The sequence below is a fragment of the Lagopus muta genome, chromosome 3 (assembly GCF_023343835.1).
Source record: "Lagopus muta isolate bLagMut1 chromosome 3, bLagMut1 primary, whole genome shotgun sequence".
NCBI classification, from domain to species: Eukaryota; Metazoa; Chordata; class Aves; order Galliformes; family Phasianidae; genus Lagopus; species Lagopus muta.
The window spans coordinates 93,404,315-93,429,756 of NC_064435.1; the positions used below are offsets into that span (position 1 = coordinate 93,404,315).

The following is a 25,442-nucleotide window of genomic DNA, read 5'->3' on the forward strand; positions in this document are numbered from 1 at the left end:
AGACCGTTTGCACTAGGAGGCTGTTAAAAACAGTCCTAGACCCAGCTAAGCTGATCAGTGCTGAAGAAAATATCCTTAAGTGGGGATGTTAAGATCTATCTGTGAACCTCCTTTACTGCAACTGTCAGGCAGCTTCTTACGCAATCTCTAGATCCTTAATCTCAATCTAAACTTAAAGAATAGCAACTGAGTTATTTATAGGGTATCATATGTGTTGCAGATAGTATCAGGTTCCTGATGGCCTGTGAGCACACATTACAGATGCCACTGCATGTATCACCAACATGCAGAGTATCTGCTTTTCTCACATTGAACTAAGGCTTCTATTTGAATGTACTTGCAGGAATAGTCTGGCTACACACAGGCATTTTTGCCTTCTGCTCCTTTGAACTTTAAAGATTAGTTTGTGCAGGAACAGAAAAAGAGGCATCAGAAAATTCACATGAAATGTGTTCAAAGCTGTGAATAGAAGTGTCAGCACAGCATAGAACTCTGTAAAAACGCTTGAACTAACTCTGAAGGACTGTCATGTCACTGCAGCTCTACTCTTACAGAGCAATACTTCCAACTTGCATTGCTTTCCAAGACTAGAAAGCTCTGTTAAAATATTCCAGGATTGTCTTCAGTCATTCTTATTTCGTACCCGTTGTACAGAAAACTAACTTCATTACTCTGGGCTTTAAAGTAAGATGCCACAATTAAATAAGGAATAAAAAAAAAGGATCAAAACTGCAAAACCTGAACATGACTAAAGCATACTGTAAGTATGTAAGTCACTCCAAAAGTAATGCCTTCAATTTATTTCCGTAGAAATTACAACAGATACAAAGAGAAAAATAGCATTATTTGATGGGGAAAATTCTCAGCTACAAAACACTTTTTCAACATAGTCACCATCATTCGCTATGCATTTTTGCCAGCAATGAACAGGAGCCTGCATGTCATGCTTTTAAAAAATCTGCATCAGCAAAAGTGATCCACTGTTTCACAGCTGCTTTGATGGTGTCATTTCTATGAAAATATTGCCCAGGCAGTCCATCAATCACTGGCCTGAACAGATGGAAGTCAGAAGGTGCCAAATCCAGATAATATGGTGCCTGTGGTAGGACAGTCCATCTAAGACTGGCAATGTGCTCCATGGTCTTCAGACTGGTATGGGGCCTAGTGATATTGTGATGCAAGAGGAAAGTTATCTTCTCTGATCTGACTCTGGAAGTTCAAGCCTAGGGCTTAGTCAGTGTTGCAGTATCATTTTCAGAGTGGATGATTTGTCTGAGTTTCAGGAAATCCTGCAGGATCAACTCTTTCCTATCCTAAAAGACAGTGAACAATGCTTTGTCTGCTGTGGGCTTCATCTTGAGATTTTTCTTCAATGAGGAAGTCATGTCACCAACCTATGGACAGTTTGGCTCTGGGTCATAGTGGTGACACATGTCTCATTACTGATAATGATGTGATTAACAAAATTGTTACCTTCAGCCTTGTATTGGTTTAATAGGTCCTGATATGCATGGTATTCTTTCTGCTCCTGTGCATCCATTTGTGGGACTGGTGTGGTGCAAACTTTGTGATATTGCAACATTGCTGCCATCATTTCCAGTGCACTGAAGCCAATACTTAGCTCTGAATATAGTTTCCTGGTCATAATTTGCTGGTTCACATGGATAAACTGGTTGAGATGCTTTTCGCATCTTTATAAATATAAAAACATAAATATTTATATAAATATAAATTATAATTTTTTTTTTCTCAGAAGTAGCACCATAGAAGTTGTCAATACTCTTGATACAAATTGATTAAGCAAGGCATTTCAGAACTGAGAATCTGTCACAACATAATATCTAGTTGTTTTTCCAATAACTATTCTTGCATACTAATTAACAATCCCTAGGTATTGTATTTGATTGGTAACATACAGCAATATAACGACTAAACTCCTTTATTTCCAATCAAATATATAAACTCTATGCATAAATATAAGCTCCCTTATCACCCTTTACTGTTTAACAAGAATTTGGTCTTAAATCTTGCTAGTTACCTGCTTTAGTTATTCAGTCTACTTTTGAAACTTGTTTTCAAAGATTTCATCTTAGATGAAATACCTAGACTCCAGAATATATAATATATACAATATTTAATTAGTGTAAGAATAAGTGTATTTCATTATAAAGCGTGTATAATGTGTGTTTTCATGAGTGCATTTCATTAGAACAAGTGTAGAGTTTTTTGCCTAGGGAGGAATAACTGCATGCACCAGTACAGGTTAGGGGGCTGACCTAATGGAAAGAACCTCTGGGTGTCCTGGTGAACAACATGTTAACCATGAGCCAGCGGTGTGCTCTAGTGGCCAAGAGGGCCAATGGTATCTTGGTTTGAATTAAAATGAAAGCAGCCAGCCGGTCAAGAGAGGCGATCCTCCCCCTTTACTCTGCCCTAGTGAGGCTTCACCTGCAGTATTGAGTCAGTTCTGGGTTCTCCAGCATAAAAAAAAGACAGGGAAATAGTCCAGCAGAGGGCCACAAAGATGATAAAGGGCCTGGAGTATTTACTGTACAAGGAAAAGCTCAGTGGCCTGGGTCTGTTCAGCCTTGGGAAAAGAAAGCTGAGAAGGGATCTGATCAATGTCTATAAATATCTAAGGTGTGGGAGGCAAAGTGATGAGGCCAGACTCTTTTCAGCAATGTGTGGAGACAGGACCAGGGGAAATGGCCACAAACTGAAGCGCAGGAAGATGTATATAAGAACTTCTTCACAGTAAGGGTGACGGAGCACTAGAACAGGCTGCCTAGGGGGGTTGTGGAGTCTCCTTCTTTGGAGATATTCAAAATCTGCCTGGACACCTACCTGTGTGACCTAGTCACAGGCAGTTGATGTAGTCTACCTAGACTTCAGCAAAGCCTTTGACATGGTCTCTCACAGTATCCTTCTGCGGAAACTGGCTGCCCATGGCTTGGACAGTTTTACCCTCCATTGGATGAGGAACTGGCTGGAGGGCCGTGCTCAACGGGTGGTGGTTAATGGAGTGAAGTCTAGCTGGAGACCTGTTACAAGTGGTGTCCCCCAGGGGTCGGTACTGGGGCCCATCCTGTTTAATATCTTCATTGATGACTTAGATGAAGGGACTGAGTGTACCCTGAGTAAGTTTGCAGATGACACCAAGTTGGGAGGTGGTGTCGATCTGCCTGAGGGCAGGGAGGCCCTGCAGAGGGATCTAGGTAAGCTGGATCGCTGGGCTGAGGTGGATGGGATGAGGTTCAACAAGGCCAAGTGTTGGGTTCTGCACTTTGGCCACAACAACCCCATGCTGAGCTACAGGCTTGGGGATGAGTGGTTGGATGACTGTGAAGAGGAAAGGGACCTGGGGGTGTTGGTTGATGCTCGGCTGAACACGAGCCGACAGTGTGCCCAGGTGGCCAAGAGGGCCAATGGCATCCTGGCCTGCATTAGAAATGGTGTGGCCAGCAGGAGCAGGGAGGTGATCATCCCCTGTACTCAGCACTGGTGAGGCCACACCTCGAGTACTGTGTTCAGTTTTGGGCCCCTCACTACAAGAAAGACATTGAGGCCCTGGAACGTGTCCAGAGAAGGGCAACAAAACTGGTGAGGGGTCTGGAGCACAAGTCTTATGAGGAGCGGCTGAGGGAGCTGGGATTGTTTAGTCTGGAGAAGAGGAGGCTCAGGGGAGACCTCATTGCACTCTACAACTTCCTGAAGGGAGGTTGTGGTGCAAAAGGGTCTGGCCTCTTCTCCCAGGCAAATAGTAGGACCTGAGGAAATGGCCAGAAGTTATACCAGAGGAGGTTTAGGTTGGATATTAGGAGAAACTTTTTCTCTCAAAGGGTGGTCAGGCACTGGAATGGCTGCCCAGGGAGGTGGTGGAGTCGCCGTCCCTGGTAGTGTTCAAGAGGCGCCTGGATGAGGAGCTACGAGAGATGGTTTAGTAGCTTGTGGTACTGATAGGAATGGGAGGGTGGTTGGACTAGATGATCTTGCAGGTCGTTTCCAACCTTGTGATTCTGTGATTCTGTAATAGTCTGGGGAGCCTGCTTTGGCAGGGAGGTTGAACCAGAGGTCCCTTCCAGCCCCTACAATTCTGTGACTCTGTGATTAGTTCTAAGTTCCACCATTGTTTTTTATCCATTTCTGCATTGGACAAGGACAAAATATCTGATTTATTTTGATGATAATAGAGTTGCTTTATTGTTTATTTGTGATGCCTGCACTCGGATTTGACTAGAGAATGGTTTTATTACAAAGCATTCTGTGTAATGTTTTCGAATACTTGGGAGGATTACAGTGAAAGTTTTAAATAGCTGATCTAGCTTTAATGAAGCACCCACAATTTGTGGATACCAGAAGGCTCAGAAATGAAAAAAGTGACTTGGGATATGGTTGTTCTGATCAGCAAAAATGTGAAAAAAGGACTAATGAGAACCAATGTCTGGAACCTGTGGTAGTCCCCACACTCCATAGAACTTTAACTCATTTTATAATTCTAACAGATGTTAGAGGTTTTATAGAAATTTTATCAGAAATATATCCTTCACATGGGAAGTTTGCAAGTTCTGCAAACTTCATGCTGAATTCATAAACTTTGCATAGACTCTTGTAGAGTTTCCTGCACATAAGCAAGGGATTATTGGAGATTTGTGGCCCAACTGTGTTGATACTGAGAATAACTGACAACTCAGAAATCTTGCTCATTGTCAAGATGAGGCTGTACAGAGGTTTATAATGTACTTATTTTCTGTAGTTTTAGAAAGTACATCCTTTTCAAAATCTGTGGTCAATTACTATATCACAAGAAAACAGGGGCCAATTTTTAATTTGTACTTTACACTAGGTTAGAAAAGTTCAGTGAATACTTATGGAAGTTACTAAGCTTGAGGCTGTAGGCTTGAAGAGTTCTCTTTTATTTTCACACTGCTGCAAATGTATAAATGAGTTTCCTGCAAGCTAATTATTTTTCTAACAATCCTCACATGGAGCTAGGTTAAGGTATTAATTTAAAAACAAGGAGAAAAAAAAAAAACCAAAACACTCATAGAAAGAATAAAAAACACAAAGGAAACAAATATGGTGTTGGAGGTTAACCCTTGTAGATGGCTAATCACCACATATAAACTTACTCACTACAGGTGAGGGATGAGAAAAAACACAAGAGCTAAAGCAAGAAAATATGAGAGTCAAGATAAAAAATAGTTAACAAAGCAAGAGAGAAATGGAAGAAAGAAAATAAAAGAGATGAAAACTCAATCACTTATCACCTCTCACAGTCAGAAAGATTTTAAGACAGTTTCCAAGCAAAAGATGGCTAAAAATCTTCTTCATCTTGCTGTAGAGCACAATATTGTATGGTATTGAACATCTTTGGTTAGTGTGGGTCATCTGTTTGTTGTATTTTCTTCTTGCCTACTTCCAGACTATTCACTGGAGAAGCAAGAAGAGAAGGCTTTGATGCTATGCCAAATACCTACACAATTGTAGAAGCTACTGGATTTCATTGGAGTATGCACCGCACCCTCTGTTAGCAATTTAGCATGATTACTACTCCGTTCAAGTGTAAAATGCCACAAGATGGCTAGGCATCCACTCAAATCCTTCCACATATGCAGCCATCTCAGAGCATGTTTCATTATCACCTCACCAATAAGTTTTATCTTACTCAGGGATGAAATCAGATTCTACAAACATGACAACAAGCCAACGGTGCTGATAGAATCAAACAGTTCACACAAGGGTGCGCAATGACTTCCAAGAGCCCGTGCAACAAAGTTGCCCACATCAATTGCAGAGGTTTCCTCTTCACAGAACAGCTCCTCTAGCACAACAAAGTTACTGTTATGTCAAAGCATATAGCTGGTGTTTGTATCAAAGTATCACTAGACAAAGGATAAGCTATGTAGCAAGAAAAATTCATAATCTACACAAGAGCCTGACAATTAGCAACTGCTTTAGCCATAGCACACAACTTTGATGATTATGGATTTATAGATCACTGAATCTTTAATGTGTTATGGTCCAAATTTACAAACTAGTGATTTTGCTAAGCAGTCTAATGCACCTTTAAGAACAAATAGATTTTTACAGGTTGCAGATTTATTATAATCCTAGGTTCATTTGTTGTTTGTTTTTTTTTTTTAAATAAATATATATATTCCAGGTGCTTTTGTGGGTATTGACACTGATGACATTGATGAACTATTCTTTAAGGAACTAAGAGAAATAGCTAGATCAACTGCCCTTGTCGTTATGGGGACAGATGTTACATGGGAACCAGAACTGTTAACCAGACATTAAGTGGAAACTCCAGAAAGCCGATACAAAGAGGTCTGGGAGATTCCTAAAATGCCTTGATCACAGCTTCTGGGACTAGATACTAAGGGAGCTGATGAAGAAAGGTGCCCTCCTAGATCTGTTGCTTATGAACAGAAAAGGTCTCATGAAATGGCACTTGGTGGCTATCTTGGCCGTGAGCAACCATGAATATGTCAAAATTAAAATCTTTGCTGATAGAAAGGAAAACTGCCACTGACACCTCAACTCTGGAAATTGGGAGAGCAGATTTTAGACTGCTCAAGAAGATAGTAAAGTCTCTTGGGAAACTATTTTTGAAGGTATTGGGTCCATCAGTACCGGTCACTTTTTACCACCTTGTAAGACCATAGGAACAGGTAATTCCAAAATGTTTGAACTCATGCAGGTGAGCAGAAGGCCACCTTAACTAGATAGGGATCTTCCATTACAGCTTAGGTGGAAAAAGAAAGTGTATAGCTACTGAAAGTGAGAGTAGTTAACATGGCATGCTCTTTGACTTTGTAGGGAGAAAATTCATGGTGATGAAAGCTCAGTTGGAATTGAAACTTATTGTAGGGGACAATAAAAAACATGCTTTTTAAAAATATGTTAACAACAGAAGAAGGATCAGATAGAATAGTAGTTCATTACTTAATGAGAATGGTTGTCTTACAAACAGAGACACAGACAAAGCATCTATTAAATGCTTTCTTTGCCTCTGTCTTCTATACTGCTGATGGGCTCTGGCACCCTAGGTGCACAGAGATGTAGGTCTGTGACCGTGGTAATAATCAATTCCCAGCCAACCCAAGCTTGTGTAGAATTTGCTTCTCCCAGACTGCTTGGAGAGCTAGCCAATGTCATTGTGAGACATCTCTCAAATCTTTAAATGATCTCGGGAACCTGGAGAGGTTCCAGTCAACTGTAAGCTGACAAACATTGTTCCAATTTTCAAGAAGGATAAGAAAGAAGACCCTGGTAATGACAGACCTATCACTCTCACTTTAGTGCATAGTAAATTTATAAAGAAAACTATGCTAAGATTTACTGAAAAACACCTGAAGGAAAATGTGGTCTCATTAATCATAGTCAACACAGGTTTGTGAGGAGAAGATCTTTTTTAACATTTTCCTTTTGTGGCAAGGTCACCCATTTATTTAACCAAGAAATGCCAGTTGATGTTACCTCTTAGGATTTTGGTAAAGATTTAATATTTTTCTCACAGTACCCTTCTAGACAAAATGTCCAGCGTACAGCTAGACAAAAACATAATGTGATGAGTGAACAATTGATTGATGAATCGGACCCAAAAGGTTATTGTAAGTTGCACTGAATCATTCTAACGCCAGTCACTAGCGGGGTTTCCCAGGACTCCATTCTAAGGCCAGTTCTCTTTAATGTTTTCAAAAATGACTTGAATGTAAGTCTAGACAGTGCTTTGAGAAAGTTTGCTGATGATACTAATTGGAAGGAGCTGTTGACTCTTGTCAATAGCAGAGAAATCTAGACAAATTAGAGAGACCAACAGTCTGAAGTTTAATAAAAGCAAGTGCTGGATTTTTTATCTGGGAAGAGTTAACCTTGGCTATACATACAGACTGGGGGATGAGACACTGGAGGGCAGCCCTGCTAAAAGAGATTTGGGGATATTGCTTGACAGCAACTTGAATATAAGTGAACAATGTGCCCAGGAAGTCAGGAAGGCCAACTGTATCCTGCGGTGCATCAGACGACACTGATATTTGTTCAAGGGAAATTATTACTTTTTATTCTTTCTGTATATACAGTGATATTTCCTAGATCAGAGATTTGTATTTATATATCATTATTTATTGTGATCATGATAAATACAAAATGGTCATTGAACAAAATTAATTTCTTTAAGGAACATTTCTAAAACTATATGAAAACTGCTTCAAGGTTTGGCTTTCAAATTATAAGCAGACTAAAATCTATAAAGTCATTGTTTACAGCAGTGACAGATTACAGTGAGAACAACAAATTCTGTGCAGATGAAATTAACCAACATGCATAATAAATCAAACTGAATGCTGCCTTATTTTGTGTTCTTTTTGAATGTTGTGTTCTTTTTGAAGTTTCCACTATGGTTTATAGAATCCCTTTTGGATATAGGCTTAAAGGATTATTGGTATTCTTATACAGATTATCTGAACTCTGCAGACAGGCCTGAGACACAAGATTAGTATCTGGAAGTGTATCTAATTTTGCCATATCTTAGGATATTGTTACCTGGGTTTTGTCCTCCCAGGTACACATTCCAAAACTATAAGGAAGCTTTTGCCATTCCACTGGGAATCATAGAATAGTTTGAGTTGGAAAGGACTCTTAAAGGCATTGTCCAGCCTGACCTTGAATATCTCCAGGGATGGGGCATCCGCCATATTTCTGGGCAACCTGTTCCAGTGCCTCATCACCTTATAGTAAAAAACTTTCTTTTATCCAATCTAAATCTCCTCTTTTTTTATTTGAAATCATTTCTCCTACCACAACAGATCCTGTTAAAAAGTTCGCCCCCTTCCTTCTTATAGTCCACCATTGAGAAAGGCTGTTATCAGATCTTCATGGAATCTTCTCTATTCTATGACAAACAGCCCAAAGTTTTCCAACTTGCCATCACAGGGGAGATGTTATTTCCCTTTTCTCATTTTTATGGCCCTTCTCCAGATGCATTCTAATAAGAACTCCTTTTAGAGCTTCAGCAAAACCTGATCAGCAACAGATGATAAGCTGTTGATAAACCGGATAAGCAACAGATATGAAGCTCTGGCAGTGGCTGAAGTCAGTGAGCAAAACTCATAGGAAGAAACTGCACAAGATGCACTTGCTAAGAGCCACAAAAAGGACAGGAATTTCAGTAGTCTCACAGAATCACAGCCTGAACCTCTGATTGATCACCTGCGGCGAGCAATGAGTCAGCTGCAAGAGCACAGGTGAAGGCAATTCATCTGCATGATCAGAAAGAACAGAGCCTGGCTCCACATCTGGAATGATTTAAGGGTGACTGCCACTAAGGAAGGATTTCTCTCTGGAGATTGTTCCTCTTGGAGTTTTTTCTGTGAGCTTACATGGGTAAGCTTTTCCATTCATTTCTGATTACCCCTTTCCAACATGATAATCTTCTTAAGCTATATGCTCTCTAAAGACTAGCCTAACTTCTCTGTATACTTGTCAATTATGCATCTGTATACTTGTTGATTTTGCACTAGACAAGCCACGGGCCAAATATACTAAAATATATAACGCCTTTTCTCTGGTATTTCTATAAATGGGTTGGGGGGAGAACATTACCACCCTAGACAAAATGGTTCTGGAACAAATCCTGGGATTTTTAAGATCTCCCTATTTTGAACTAGCAACCAACATTGAAAAATGGGGTCCCCTACGTGTTATGGGAAATATTGTATGGCAGACTATTTTCAATGGCTGAGCAAATATATACTAATTACAAAAGAATGGCAGTTAGCTGCCTCTACAGTGACATCGCCACTGTTAAATGCTTTAAACCAGGCTGAAATAAGGGCCAATACGTTAGAAAATGAAGACCAGTTGTTGAGAGTCCACATTGAAAGCTTAGAACAAGAACTTGGTATATTGACAGGAAAAAAACAACTTTGCATTTTCCAATAGGACAGGTTCATAATATTTCAATAGACAATGACCAGACTTCTGAATCAACGGAGCTGGTGGGTCAGGAAAATAAAAATTCTAAATTAGATCTTGAATCTCTACTTGTAACGGATCCCCTAGAGATCCATCCTTGATATCTGACTCACTAGAGATGGTAGGTCAAGCAGCAAATGTGCTAACTACTTATCTGCAGGAAAGAGGCCAGGCCTGTTGGTAAAATTCCTGGGGGTGGTTTGGTCAGGAAAGACCAAAGTACTACCCAGTGCTGTCATAGATAAGGTTCGGGTGTTCCCAGTCCCAACAGCACCAAGGCAGCTGCAGGAGTTTTTGGATATTTTGGGATACTGGTGCTCCTTTATACCTCATTCAGTGCCAGAGTTTCTGGGTAATTTTTACTGATCCTGAGGAAATTACTCAGAGGCAAGTTGATATTCATCAGTTTAATAGTCTTACCCTCCAGGCCCTTTACCCTCCTTTGAATGCTCTCAAATACTATTACTTAATACTCAAATACTGTCTTTACATTAAGGCTCCCAAAACTACACACAGTTATTGAGTTGACAAGGATATGCAAGCAACCTCACCTGAGTTCTCACACAACTGGGAGTCAGGCAATCTTGTGAGACAGAACCGAACAGAAGATACCATAACCCAGGCTAGTTCTCTTAGTCTCAGCAGCACACTGCCCACATTCAACCCAAATGGATGCTCTGAGCTCAAGCTGGACCTATGACAATATTGAAAACATTAAAACATGCATGTAGAAATGCACTCAAAGTGACTGTATGATAGAAACGTCACAATTGGTTCCAGGAGAATAATGCCCTGACGTGCCTTCCATGACACTATGCTAGATTACTGCATGATGAGTGTGTCTACATGGCTGCCTTTTGCATTATTGATAATTAGATTTATCCAGCAAGTGTAAAATTGATGGAATGCACAGAATAAATTGTTTCTGTGGTAGCAAAGAGGAAAACTCATTTCATATAAATATTGCAAAAAACTGTTAAAACCTCCATGAACATCTTTCATATATAAACTTTACCATGGAGTTTGAGGTATAGAGTTTCTTTTCATATGCAAGGTTTATAGCAGAGCTTCAAGTACGTATTAATATAGAAGTTATAATGTACTCTGAATTAAACTGTCAAAATCTAGGGCTTCTCATATCACTTTTGAAGGGTGTTTCTGAAAAAGAAGCATCTGTACTGGATCACCATGAAGATTTCTACTACATTGCAATAAATAAGGCAATGTATTTTGTTTTTATATATTTTTTATGAAGAAGCAAAAGTGCATTTTTTACAGTTGCCTTTCAAAAATCACTTATCTACATGGAGTACCTATAAATAATTGAAGCTAAACATTATTTATGGATACATTACTGTAATGATCAGAAAGGTCATCGCAGTGAATGGAAAATACAGGAGTGCAGTAGTGAAGGGACTAGTGAGAATGGAATGGTGTTACAAAACTCCTACCTCGTAGAAGGGTGTTCCATTCCTTGGATGATTTTTGTGGCCCTCCTATGGACACAATTACAACAGATCTATGTCTCTCTTGTACCGAGGATTCCACATCTGGACGCAGTACTGCAGGTGAGGCCAGAGCAGAGCAGGGGGGTAGGATCACCTCCCTTGACCTGATGACCACACTTCTTTTGATGCGGTCAAGAATACAATTGTATTTCCAGGCTGTGAGGGCACATTGCTGGCTCACGTCCAGCTTCCCATCCACCAATACCTCCAGGTCCTTTTCAGCAGGGCTGCACTCAATCCTTTCCTCCCACAGCTTGTGGGAGGAAATCCTTTCCTCCCCACACTCATTGGCAGTGAGGTGTTGCCTCAATCCAGGTACAAGGTCTTTGTATTTGCATTTGTATTTGTTGAACCTCATGAGGTCTCCTGGTCCCACTGCTCAAGCCCCCTCTGGATGGTGTCCTGTCCCTGTTGTGGTCAACCACACTCCCCAGCTTGGTGTCATCAGCTACTCATACCGCTGTCGATGTCACTGATGAAGATATTACAGACTATTGGTCCCAGGAGCACTGATTTTTCTGAGCATGAAGCTGTTGCATGTACATTCCAGGAAAATAAAAGGTTCACTATCCTATTTAGCTTTGCTTCCCAAGTTTATTTTTCTTCCTCTAAGTTAATTATGTTCATTTTGCTCCTTTTGTATTTTCCTTATCCTAGAGCCTCTAAGAAGAAATACAATTTTGCAGAATTCAGAAGTAATGTCTGCCCCTCACTGTGCAGCTATGAAACTGTTATTTAACTGTAAGAACTTTGGAGTACAGAAAACTGGAAAAGTCAAAGCATGAGCCTAAGAAATGGTTGTAGCTGCTTGCCTCTACTTGGGACCTCATTCAGGCTGGAAAGACATTGAAGAAACTAAGATCAATTTAAGAAATAATATGGGGAAGAGACCAGATTATAGCCTTCACATTAGATTTAGTTGCCACAGAACTTGCCAACATGCAATGCTTGATATCAGTGTCTTAGATACATGTTGGCACAGAGAAGTTCAGACAGCCACAGACACACCAGCACTGCACCTGAAGAAGTGAAGAGTAGGGAAGAAATATAGGCATGTTAGTGGAATATTCTGTCTGGGCAAACCTGGGCTGTCAAGAATTCTGACCCTGATTTTTATTTGCATCAGATTTTTTTTTTGTAGTTAAGCTGCAGGATTAGTTTTGGGATTGACTGAGGGCTTGACTGTCTCTGAAGCTCTCATCTGCTTAAATGATCTCTTCAGGTCAACATGAGGCACAGTGACAAAGGAGCAAGGAGGCTGTACTACAGCTACATCTTGTGACAGTTTTACATGGAGGAACTGAAGTCAATCTGATTGCTGACAGTGCAGATCCCAGACAGTCAGATCCCAGCGTAATAGAAACTCATTCTGTACTTTAGTATACCCAGCAGATGCAGGTAAGAAGACACTTAAAATTTTTCAACAGTTCATAAAAAGAAAAAGCACAAGGGAAGAAAAGACAGTAGTGACTTCCAGTTACGCATCTATCCCAGAGCCTCAGACTGCTTGGAGGCACCTTTTCAGGATGGCTTGAGGCACACCTTTGTAGAACTAATAAGGCTAGGAAAGTAACAAAGGTTTTTTTACAAGATATAATTCCGAGGTTCAGGGTGTCAGGAGCAATCTCATCAGATCAAGGCCCACATTTTATTGCTAAAGTGGTCCAGGAAATTAGCACATTACTGGGAATTAATTGGCAATTGCACACACCTTATAGGCCGCAGTCAAGTGGCCAGATGGAAAAGATGAATCATCTGATCAAGTTACAAATAATAAAACTCAGCCAAGAGGCTGGGATTCCATGGCTGCAGGCACTGCCTCTGGCAATTCTAGGAATTCAGACTAAACCAAGGAAGGGTTAAGCTCATATGAGATTCTTTATGGGTGACCTTATACTGTACAAAAGGGAATTACTGTGCAGGTGGGGGATGAAATGTTCAGTAAATATGTGATTAGCCTAACAAAGCAATAAAGGAAAATTGAAAGAATGGTATTGGGTACCAGAGCACAGGCCTTGGACTGACCAGTGCATGATATATTGCCTGGAGATTATCTATGTTAAATCCTTCTCAGATTCACCTTTGGAACCAAAGTGGGAAGGGCCCTATCAAGCGCTTTTGACCACTCATACAGCGGCTAAGGTGGAAGGACTGATCCCGTGGATACACCATACCTGCCTGAAGAAGATCACTCACCTAGATGAGTAACATCTGTCTGCCACAGTTAAAGAGATGCTGTGCCACGGGGATTTGCCCCAATTTGAGGCAAAGGTGCAATTGCCTGGCAGTCTGGGCACATTAAAATAATGTTGCAGGCTTGATCCGCTCTCAGTTGGAATTGCTTTTGTAAGGCTCTCCTATTCTGATGAAAAAATTGATGAGAGAGTTGAGCTTGCTGAAATAATTGAGAGGTAGCAAAGGTGACTGTGGCTTGATCAGCCTTATGTTTGCCCTCAGTTAAAGGATCAGGCAATGTAGTTTGTGATTGAATATGCATAATGAAATAAGGAAGAGTACGGTGAGAGACATAATATAAAACTCACTTGAGCTGTGCAAACAAAACAGGGTTGTTAACTTCCTTGAGAAAAGATCGTTCAATCCACTGAATGACACCTTCTGTCCTGCAGAACGATGTGCACATGTGCCAAACAATCTCTCCGTAGGGCTCGCTCAGCCTTGGCTTGATTTGCCCCACACAGTGGGCACCATTTGTAGTGTCTGATGCACAGACTCAGATGTGAATGATCCAAATCATTTATCACAAGTTCTCACATCACTTATATACCTTCACCAGTTTTCTTTTTCTAGCTTTCCCATCCACCCCTACAACTTTCCCATCCACCTTTACATGTCAACAGAGCATTCTACAAACACTCTTCAACCAGGAGCATGCAGGAGCTTATCCAGTCAGAGCCGTCAGACGTTCTTTCTTCTTCTAGAGGTGTCCTTGGTTCTCATGCTGTTTATCTTGCTCCACAGCTTCTGCTCTGAACAGTTTTTCTTGTATTCCCACAAGTATATAACTGCCAAAAATGACAAAGGTCTTTCCCAGTGACTTGTGCCATCCGTCTCGCTCTGTTGCCTTGCAAAGATTTTCAGAGTTGCCTATGGTCACTTTGCTCTGTTGGTGAGTCCATCCCCTCCTGCTGTGAGTCATCACCAAAGTTTTATTCAGAATATAAATGATCTCTGTAGGAGGACCTCTTTTTCACAGCAGCTACAAGCCTGAAAAAAAGAGAATTCATCTGCAACTGTTCTTTTCTTATAAGTAATGCAGTGCAAGTTGAGTTTTCCCCTATAAGAAATACTAGTTATCTTTTTCAGGGTGACTTTTTTATATCACTATGCATTCAATTCTGATAGACTAATCTATTAACTAAATAATATCAAAATATTCTTCAAATTCTAGGAGAAAATGCACTAATGATATAAAATAGTTACAATTCTATGAACTCACAATCCTTTTTGACAATTTACTCACAAATTTATTCAATTTACGTTTTAGGTGAATACTGGATTTTATGTCTGGATCTATGTTAGATTGAGGAAGTGAGAATATAAGCAAGGCAAGATCAGTGCAATACCATGATTGTTTTGGAAACATTTTGTATTATGATGTGACTGAAAAAGAAACACCTTCAAGCAACTAATCAACCAACCAATTAAAAGAAAAAAATCTCAATAGAACTTTGCACTCCTGATTTACCTTTTCATCATAACAAGGTTTACCAAAACCAAACAGTCCCATATTTTAAATCTATAGACAGTGACCATGATTTTCAAGTATCGCAAATTTTGGGTGCCTGTATCACAATTAGAACAATATAATAGGCCAAAAAAAAAAAAAAGGTTTTATGAAAAAATAATTCTAGATGTAAAAGTGAGGCTTTTAGATCCATTTCGTTCCATGAGCCAAGATGATCAATTGCAGGATGTAGTACTCCAGTTAGGTGGAGAAGAGTGGATTATTAGACAAAAAGGCTTTGTGATCCCAAGCATCCGTTTTACGACTAGAATAATATTTGTGATGAATAAAATCAAGGTTAAACCAATTTTGTATCTGGGCTTACTACACCCAAAGTTACATCAACTACCCAACTAATATTTTGCATTCTCTGGCTTTTCACCAAAACTTTGAATGATCCTGGCTTGATCCCATTTGAAAAATGAAATTGAAAAAAAATATCTATTTTAACTGTCAAAGAACAGAAAAAAAAGTTCACCTGCATATCTAGTTGTTTCTGGTTTTGGTGAAGAAAAACAGAAAGCACTTGAAGCCAAGGAAGAAAAAGAAAAAAAAGAAGAACAAACTCTCTTTGGATTTGGTCATGTATCCTAACAGAAAGAGCACCTGCATTATAATTCAATTATTAAAACTTAGCTGAGAGCACTTTTTTTTTCTGTTTTCATTTAAATCTTGTTTGAAATTACATTGAAAATATAGGCATAAGTTGAAACAATCAGCTGATAAATACTGAGAATATTTATTTGAAAGTCTGTCTTCTCCCATTGATGGCAGCAATAAAGTTTTCAGCAGTGTAAGAGTCTAGAAAAATATTCTGTGAAACTATGGCTAAATATGTCTATTTTTCAAACTGCGTGTTGTACAGGGGCCATAAACTGCTACAGGTGTTCATATGTAACAGAGGAACTGTGCTAAATAAAGCAAGAACAAAGCATGTAACTTAGTCTCCAACATTTTTTGTCCCACAGTACGAATCTAAGTGGTTTGAAAACATAGTTGATTTTGCTTTATACATAAATAAATCACTTGCTTTGACGTTTTGTGAATGTAGCTGGAGTCAAAATGGGATCTTATAAGACCTGCTTGCTCTTGTACTGCTTTTGAAAAAAGCTGAAACTCCAGCATAAATGGAATTTTAAAAAGACACTTTTTTTGTTTTTTTTTCCAGAGTTCTATAAAGAAGAAATAGATATTGTCACTTCCGAAATTCCCAGATAAATAGTACAGAAGGACCCAAAGAAAACAAATGAATCAAAAAAGGTTAGATTTGAGGTGGAAGCCTTCATCTGTTAATATTTATTGACAAATTCTCATTGCTGTTGCAGAGCATCTGGATGGACTTGGTACTTGTGTCACTAAGATGTGTATTATTTTTTTCCATACGCTTTCTGACCATGAATGACAAATGGCTTCTAGAAAACATTTCTTAGTGTTTGTGCTTATTTCTGCTGCTGCTTGTTTTCGGATAAAAGAAACAAAATACTCTCAGATTTTGTGTTCATTTTTATTGTTTCATTTGTCACAGACAGATTTACTATTAAAAATAAATTAAAAAAAAAGTTTATTTGTTCCAAGATGAAGAAAAAGACTTCCAAAGCATCTTAAAAGATTGCATTTTAAACATCATTTATCTAGTTTTACTGAATAGGTCTTTTCAAAGCCTATGGTACAAAGAGACATTTTAATGCAAATTTTAGAAAGCATAAAATTCTGGATACACAATTTTCTACATATTTACACATCTAACATGGCCATCACTATTTAATTAAACTGACCTTCAAAGGAACAAATTCTAGTACTGGCCAGTCTATTCTGAAATGTCTTTGACAAATTCTTGTTTTCTTACTGCTTTGATTTTTACACTCTTCACTAAAAATGATTAGTTGAAAAAATCAAGGACAATAAAAACCTTGTTCTTTCTTAGAAACCAAAATGACCCTGCCCCTTCACGATGCTCCTAAGATAACCCCAAAATCTTACAAAACATGGAAAGCTCATCAAACTTCATTGCCTAGTAATGGAGATTGCTGTTACCGCATCACGTTCTTTGCTTTCGGGAACATGAGGTTTAAAGGTTTATTGTAATCTTTACACAGTTCTAGTATCAGTGTCATCACAGCTTGAGTGCCAGTGTTCCTGTGCAGTCTGGTATTTAAGCAGACATTAAAAAGCACGAAGAGCAGTGCAAGAATTTGTCTATTTTTAAAATAGAATTCTCCAAAACCACTTTCTCATAATCTATAGATGAAGATCCCAATAAGGGATGTAATTTCCTTGCAGAAGAATTCAAGAACCACTTATATAAATAATTGCTGCTGTAATGTGGGTGAAGAACAGAAAAAAAGATCATAACATCTATACATTATGCTTTTTTTTGAGGCTATACTAGATTTTTGCAGGCAAAGAAAATACTTTAGTTCCAATCTTGGACTAGTCCTACTCCTACACCTATGACTGAACTAAATTAATTAGGGCATTTGGGGTAATTGTTACGGAAGTTGAGAGATAGAATGGTGATTGTAGGATGGGTTAGGAAGCAAAAGGAGGTGATAGACTGGGTTGATAGATGAGGAAGTTTCAAACTAGAGGCAAGCTGTTAGGAGAATATCCTGAGTTTTGGCTGTAGGACATGCTAAATTCAACTTTTCTTAATGATATTAATGTAAGAAAAAGACTTGTAACACTGCTAACAAAATATGGAGCTAAGGCAGGCCTGGAAGACACCACCAGAAACAAAAGCTGGATTATCATGTAGAGTTAATGACCTTAAGGAATGGATTGAGAAACGAAAAAAAATGTGGCAGTATTAACATTATATTTTAGCAGTAGTTTATAGTTTATAATATAACAATTAAACATTTAAACATTTAAATATAAACAAATGTTAATTATAAAGAATACTCATAATTTCTAATATAACATTATAATAGTAATTAACAAGTATTAAGCAATAATACTACACGGTGCTACCAGAGATAATCTTCTTATGTGGTAGACTAGGACAGGATATGATAGGACAGCTGGAATTTATGCAGAAGGAAGAAAATGTCCTTGCAGCTAGTCCACCTGGGAGAACAAGAGACTGCAATCTAATTGGTCATTAGAAAGACAGCTAATATTTATCAGGCAAAGTATGTCCAGAATAGAGACAGTTTATGTTTCTCCACAAAGCTCTACTAACTGTTTATTTAGAACTGAACACACAATTCTAATTGCAAAATTTCAAGAGAGACAAATTCTGAAAGAAGAGCTGCACAGCATGGCTAAGAGGATGGCTGAGGAAATGTAGTGCCTATCCTGTGGAGTGAAATAGACATGTCTGGCACAGAAATCTCACAAAATGTGTATTCAGAAAAAAATGGTTTACGTAACTGTGTTTTGAAAGTTTTGGATGCTCACTGTTTTGGTGAGCATCATTGCCTTTTTTCCTCTGATGAAATCCTTTTATACTTCTTTAAAAACCTGCCAACCCACCTCTATGATTTTGTGCAGCACAAACCAAAACACTGTCTTTCCTAGCCAGTGCTTCAATACTATTTCGATAAGATTGATCTGTAAAGCCTTATTTATGTGTTCACACAAATAAGTGCTCACAGTGAAGAATCTCATAATATAGACTGCTTATGAGTGTGTTAGAAAAATACTGAGAAATAAATATTTCATATGCTCCTTAAACAATGTTTTTCCTTCCTATTCAAATCCAAGCAATTGTCACTTTCTTTTCAAATTGCAGTCCAGTACTGTTGTGATACAAATTCTCATTAACTGATTCCTTTTACAGCAGGAATATCTTACGTCTTCATTCATTTAGTTCTTAAAGTTGAGAGAAGTGACATTTCTTTTAATGCTCATCAAAGCTTTCCTATTCCTAACATTTCTGAGTTCTGTTCAATGAAAATAGTTGTTTTCTGTTGTTAGAATCCAACCACTCTGACACTGTATAGTTAATAAAATTTAACTTCATTTTCTGCAATATTTAATCAATAATGCATCACAAAGCCAAAGCCAAAACCAAATGCTGTTTTAATTTCTCAATTTAGAAAAAGTTATATGTCTACAGGCGGAATCTGTACCAACTGGTGTTCTAATACAGCAGTATTTTTTCAAATAAATACTTCGTTCATCTCCTGTTCTATTTTCTCACCTTCGTTTCATTTCTTGTCTTTAACCTTGAAGACAAATTATACAAAATTGAGCCAAGAATTGTCTTCATAATAGCATTTATTAATTATGGATTAATGGAAATGGACGGAGAGAAGTAGAAGCCATAAAAAAAATCAAATTGAATAATCAAAAAATCAATTAAATAAATACACCTGCTTCCAAGACAACTCAACACATCATATTGCCTTCTGACAGCATGCAAAAAATTTTTCATGTCCCAGTCTTGAACTTCCTTAGTGAGTTAATGAGGAACATTGTTGAATGAGATTCTATTATACAAGCTAAAGACCTAAAATGATGTGGTTTTTAGACAGGGACTTGGGTTTACACAGGGACTGGCCCAATGTGGATTCCAGCATGATATATTCGGCCTCATTTCAAGACAGGAAATAGCATCCAACCGTTATAATGACTGGGATTGTGTTTTTTCTTATTTATTGGTATTGTTTTGTAATTTGTTGTATTGTAAATAACAACATGAGTAATGGTATGACAAAGTGGGTGACTTTCCTGAGTTACCAATGCAGTCTCAAGAATTAGAATTATTAGGCATTATCTAGGTTGTTGTGTGCTTCTTTTATTTTAGTAGTAGGTTCCACAGGGTTCCCTACCATGAGGTTCCACAGAGCAAAGGTGCATGATCTTGCACCTGGGTTGAGGCAACATCTCAGTACCAATACAAGCTGTGGGAGGAAAGGAATGAGCACCTGCTGAGACCTGCTGAAAAGGACCTAGTGGTATTAGTGGATGGGAAGCTGGACATGAGCTAGCGATGTGTGCTCACAGCCCAGAAATACAACTGTATACTCAGTTGTATCAAATGAAGCATGGCCAGCAGGTTGAGGGAGGTGATCCTGCCTCTCTTCTCTGCTCTCGTGAAGCCTCACCAGCAGTACTGCATCCAGATGTGAAGTCCTCTGTATGGGAGTAACATGGACCTGTTGGAATATGTCCAGAGGAGCGCCACAAAAATTATCCAAGGGATGGAACACCTCTCCTATGAGGACAGGCTGAAAGAGCTGAGGCTATTCTTCTCAGCCTGGAAAAGAGAAGGTCTTGAGGTGACGTAATAGTGACCTTTCAATATTTAAAGGGGAGCTACAGTAAAGGGGCAGACTCTTTAGCAGAATCTGTGGTGATAGAACAAGAGGAAATGTCTTCAAGCTTAAAGAGGGTAATTTTATGTTAATGATAAGGAAAAAGTCTTTCACAGTGAGGGTGGTGATGCACTGGAACAGGTTGCCTGGAGATGTGTTGGATGCCCTATCCCTGGAGACTTTCAAGCTGATGCTGGATCGGATCCCGGCCAACCTGATCTAGCTGTGGATGTCCCTGACCACTGCAGGAGAGTTGGAGTAGATGATCTTTAAAAGTCCCTTCCCACTGTAAGGTTTCTAAGATTCTAAGAATCTGAAGTTGGCCTAAGTACTAGATTACTTTTCCTGGACTCCTGATGCATGGGGAGTAAAGTGAGTTCTGTTAAGTGCATTAGCAGCACTCATGTTTTTATCTTGTTTGCTCCATTGCTTTATCCTACCAATCTGAAGTGCTGAACCTGTATAAATCTGTATAAATCAGATTTAGAATTTATACATGTATCTTTCCCTTTTCTCCTCATTCATCTCAACGCTTTTCTCCTTAGTACCACCATGGGACAGTGTTAACAAACTGAGGCACGAGGTGCTACAGGAATCTGAAACTTTTTGGCTCAAAACTTTTGTCAGTTTCATCCATTTGATACGTAACCTGGTTGGCAAGCTTTTGGGTTTAATGATTACCATGATTACAATGGTAAGAGAAACATATGCAGCTGGGCTACCAGGAGAAACTCTTTTTGGCTGTTGCTCCTTTTGGGAATTCGAGTTGATTTACTGGAGTTGTCTTGCAGAAGTGGATCACCATACAGTCAATATGCATACATACCAGCCCACCATCCAACAACTGTATGATGAACTGCTGATTACCCAATGGGAGGGACGTGTACTACAGACAAGATGTTGCACCTAACAAATAGAACACAAATGCTCCTGACAACTAAAGGAAGCCGTGATGAACCAAAGAGAAGTGCCCTTGACAACAAACTGCTACTACTGGCAACAAAAATGATTCTATGAAGAACATAAAAACCCAAGGAGATGCAAGATAGGATGAGTGCCCCTTCCACTGAATTGCAGCATTGCAGGTCAACAAGACATCGCTGAATGACTTGTAGCTCCCTATGGACCAACAAGTTGTCACTGGATCCATGGTGATAACTATCCCTGCTTTATAAACTGTTGTCTAGGATTTCTGTCTTTACTATCACTAACTTTCCCATCTTCCCCTCATTCCTTAGCTGCTTAGAGTTTGTAATAAATCAATTGGACAGCATTTGGCCTCATTTGCTGCCATACTCTCACTTTGGGTATACATAAATTGAACCATGTTCTCCAATAATAGGATCATGACATCAAATAATAATGAAACTCTACATGACCCTCTGTAAATTGTACTTGCACACCTGATGTCTGCAGCAGCTCCAAAACATTAGTATTACTAACAGCTATCTGAAATATTCAGTGCCATAGGCCACCAAAAAGGGATGAAACAATCAAGAAAAAAAGAAAGAAATAAATTTCCTTCCCAGACTGCACAGATTGTCTCAGGTTTTTTTGTTTTTTTTTTTGTTTTGTTTTAATGCTAACTCTATAAAATGCATGGTATTTTATTGACAAGTTACAGTAAACATTTTATCCATAGCCTGCTTACAAGCCTAATGTAACCCAAATAAAACAAAAATAAACCAAAAAAGAATATCTGTCCTTACCAGTGCCAGTTGTTGGAAATATCCAAATAATTTATCAGGACAGTATCTCTGATAAAGCAGATTTTATTCGCAATTGCAATGGCGGGCCTCCTGCAAGCAGGAGAGTAGACAGAAAACGGCATTACATCTTTCATGCACTATTACTCGATGCTGATCTCTTTTTCTCCTGGTTCCTCATAGGCTGAGTACTTCAGGTTCACAATCTTCCCAACGCTCAACTGAACATACGGATACTGGATAAACATCAATTGTTGCTAGCTAAGAATATATTACTAATTAGTTAACTTCTTACATTTTCTCATTCAACACCTGGTTGTTGTTTCTGGACATGTGCTCATCCTTGCATATAGATAAGCTTGGAACGAGGTCAGGGGGGAGTATCTTGTTGCTGCCTGTTGCATCCTGACCTACCCATAGAGCAAGGCAAGCCAGCCTTGTGCAGAGGCCGTGTCTGTTTTGATGTTTGTTAAGTCTGTTTTTCTTTTGCTGAGGGTCTCTTATCCAAACAGAATAGCCTTACTATCTTTCTATCCATAATGCTATATCTATACTATTTGGAAAATTAAAAACTATAGCAGTTTTGCAAGCAAGAATTAATCACATAATTAATCACATCATTCAGCAACCGTATTTCTAAAGTCTGTTACTAACAATATGGAATTTCTACTTTTTCACATCAGCTATTTCTAAGGTCAAGTTACAAAATACAAATACACTGTGCTCTACTTCTTCAGATCAATTCCCCATTTTCAATATCTAATGCAGAAACAACATTCCATTTCTACACAGTTCCAGTTGCTGAATGACTAAACATGAGGAATAGGCTCTGCTACAGAGATCAAGTTAAATGAAGAAAGAGAAGAACAGGTCCTTCTTAGTAGGGGAGGAAAAGTTTACAGGCATGTAGGAAGGTAATGTTAAATTTTGTTTCCAAAGAAAGAACATTTCCAGATGGTGAATGGCTCTTAACTGTAGTGAGATGCCTTGAGGAAATAAAAATGTTTTGGTTAAATTCTTTCCTGAAGAGAGTTGTTTACCCTCAGCAATTAAGAATCGGATAGACAGTTATTCCTGTAATAACTTTGGATGATTTTATAACACATGCTGATGAAGGGCTTCGATATATTGAAGTATTATAGAGGTGTTCAGTAACTGTGTTGTGGCATCACTATTATTGTAACTTCAGAATATGAGCTATAAAAGTCTTTCTATTTTAATTTTTAATTCTTGTAGCTAAATAAATTGCTTTATAATTGTGTGTGCTGAAAAACCAAAGGGAAGCTTTCTTCCTCATGTTGGAAATCACAGAATCACACAGAATCACAAAATCACCCGGGTTGGAAGGGACCCCAAGGATCATGTAGTTCCAACCCCCCTGCCTAGCAGGGCCACCAAACATACACATTCAGATCAGGTTGCCCAGGACCCCGTCCAACCTTGCCTTAAACACGTCCAAGGACGGGGCATCCACAACCTCCCTGGGCAGCCTGTTCCAGGGCCTAACCACTCTCCTAGTAAAGAACTTCCCCCTAACATTCAACCTAAATCTTCCCTCCTTCAACTTAAAACCATTTCCCCTAGTCCTGCTGTTGTCAGCCCTTTTGAAGAGTTTACTCCCCTCAAATGGTCATGCCATGACTTGTTCTCTGGTTTGCTCTCGTGCAGGATATTCTTGCAGTGTGTATGACAAAATATACATCTATACACCTATATACAGAGTGTGCGTTCCTGGGAAGGTTCGTCTAGAGGATAAGTGATGTAAACTATCAGAGATCTTCCCCAAGTTAAGTAGAAGGACTCCCAAAAAGAACTATGATAGCAGAGATCATATAATATAAAATAATATTATCCAATTCTAATGCAGAAACAACATTTGATTCCCACAATTCCCCCCTTTTTCTTTTTTATACATTGTTGATTTCTGCAATTCCCTTTTTTTTAAAGTTCACTTTTATAGACATCTCCCTCGTCTTCACTTTCTTTATCTCCCATCTCCTCTAATACCATCTTTTTATCCAAATGTAATGGCTCCATTGGTGTTTGCTTCAATAGTGCTGCCTCGATCAATCACTCTACTAGTCCCCTCACACAGGGGATAACACAGCAACCAGTGGCCATCAGGGCTCCTGCGCTATTATCAAATAAGTAAATTTGTAAAAGTAACCCCTTTCCATTTACCAAACCAGAACTCCAACCATCCAGTGACAGAAGTATCTATTCCTGATTTTTCTGCCACCTCATTGACAAGGGTGGTACCAAGCCCTTGCAATGCCTTTGTTATTATGTCGTCCAAGCTGTGTTATTGGCATGAAGGTGCAACAACGGGTACCCAGTGTTACATATACACTCTTTTATCATATCTTAGGAGATCCTATTTTCTCAGGCCCCCTACTTGTGGCATATAACTGTCCTGCAATTCTCTTTATTGCACTCTTTGTATAATTTGTAAAACTCCGTTGATTATAACAGATGTAGTTAATCCAATCTACATTCTTGCTGATCATCACCCACCAGGACAGTGACTCAAACCCTGCAACAGTTTTATTTCTTGCCTTAAAATCATCAGGGACAACAAGAAGAGAAAAGTTTAAATCCTTAGCTTGCCCACATACCAAATGATGCTGATATGCAATGATGTTTGTCACAAGAGATACATAAGCATTTACATCAAATGCTGCACTCATCAAATCAACATTTCTAACAATTACAAGAGCCCACATTTCTGTCTTTGGATTCACAATTTTAAAGCTGATTTCAGTTCTCATTGTGTTTGAGGGACCTTCTTAACTCTAGTATGATGTATCCACAATGCTTTTACTGTTGTGTGGGATGTTAGCAGCACCTGGTACAGACCTACCCAGCCTGGTTCCAGGGGCGAATCTTAAAGAGATTTATTATATACATCTTACTGAGCCATATCAAGGCCTTGGGCTCTAGTTCCTAGAACCAGTTTTTCTTATTCTCAAAGCTATTCCTGTAGACTTATCACATGCTCAGTTAGTATTTTGTTCCCTACTTGGGTAGAGATCCCCATTTGTACAACATAAGGCCTTTTGTATGGTATTTTGAAAGGACTTAACCCCTCTTTGGCTCTAGGTTTTGTACTGGTACTAAGGAGAGCCAAAGGCAACAACTGTGGTCAGGATAGTCCAGCTTCCTGTCCCAGTTTTACACCCTGTGATTTAATTAGATAGTTCATCTCTTCCCCCTGACCACTCGCCTGTGGTCTGTGTGCTGTGTG

General features: G+C 39.0%; 1 long non-coding RNA gene across 1 annotated transcript; it reads left to right on the forward strand.

Moving 5' to 3' along the window:
- Positions 1 to 9,277: 9,277 nt before the first annotated feature.
- LOC125690790 (uncharacterized) lies at positions 9,278 to 13,989 on the forward strand. The gene is made up of 3 exons (XR_007375798.1): positions 9,278 to 9,387; positions 12,709 to 12,884; positions 13,561 to 13,989. It is a non-coding gene; the product is annotated as an uncharacterized LOC125690790 (long non-coding RNA).
- Positions 13,990 to 25,442: the final 11,453 nt, after the last annotated feature.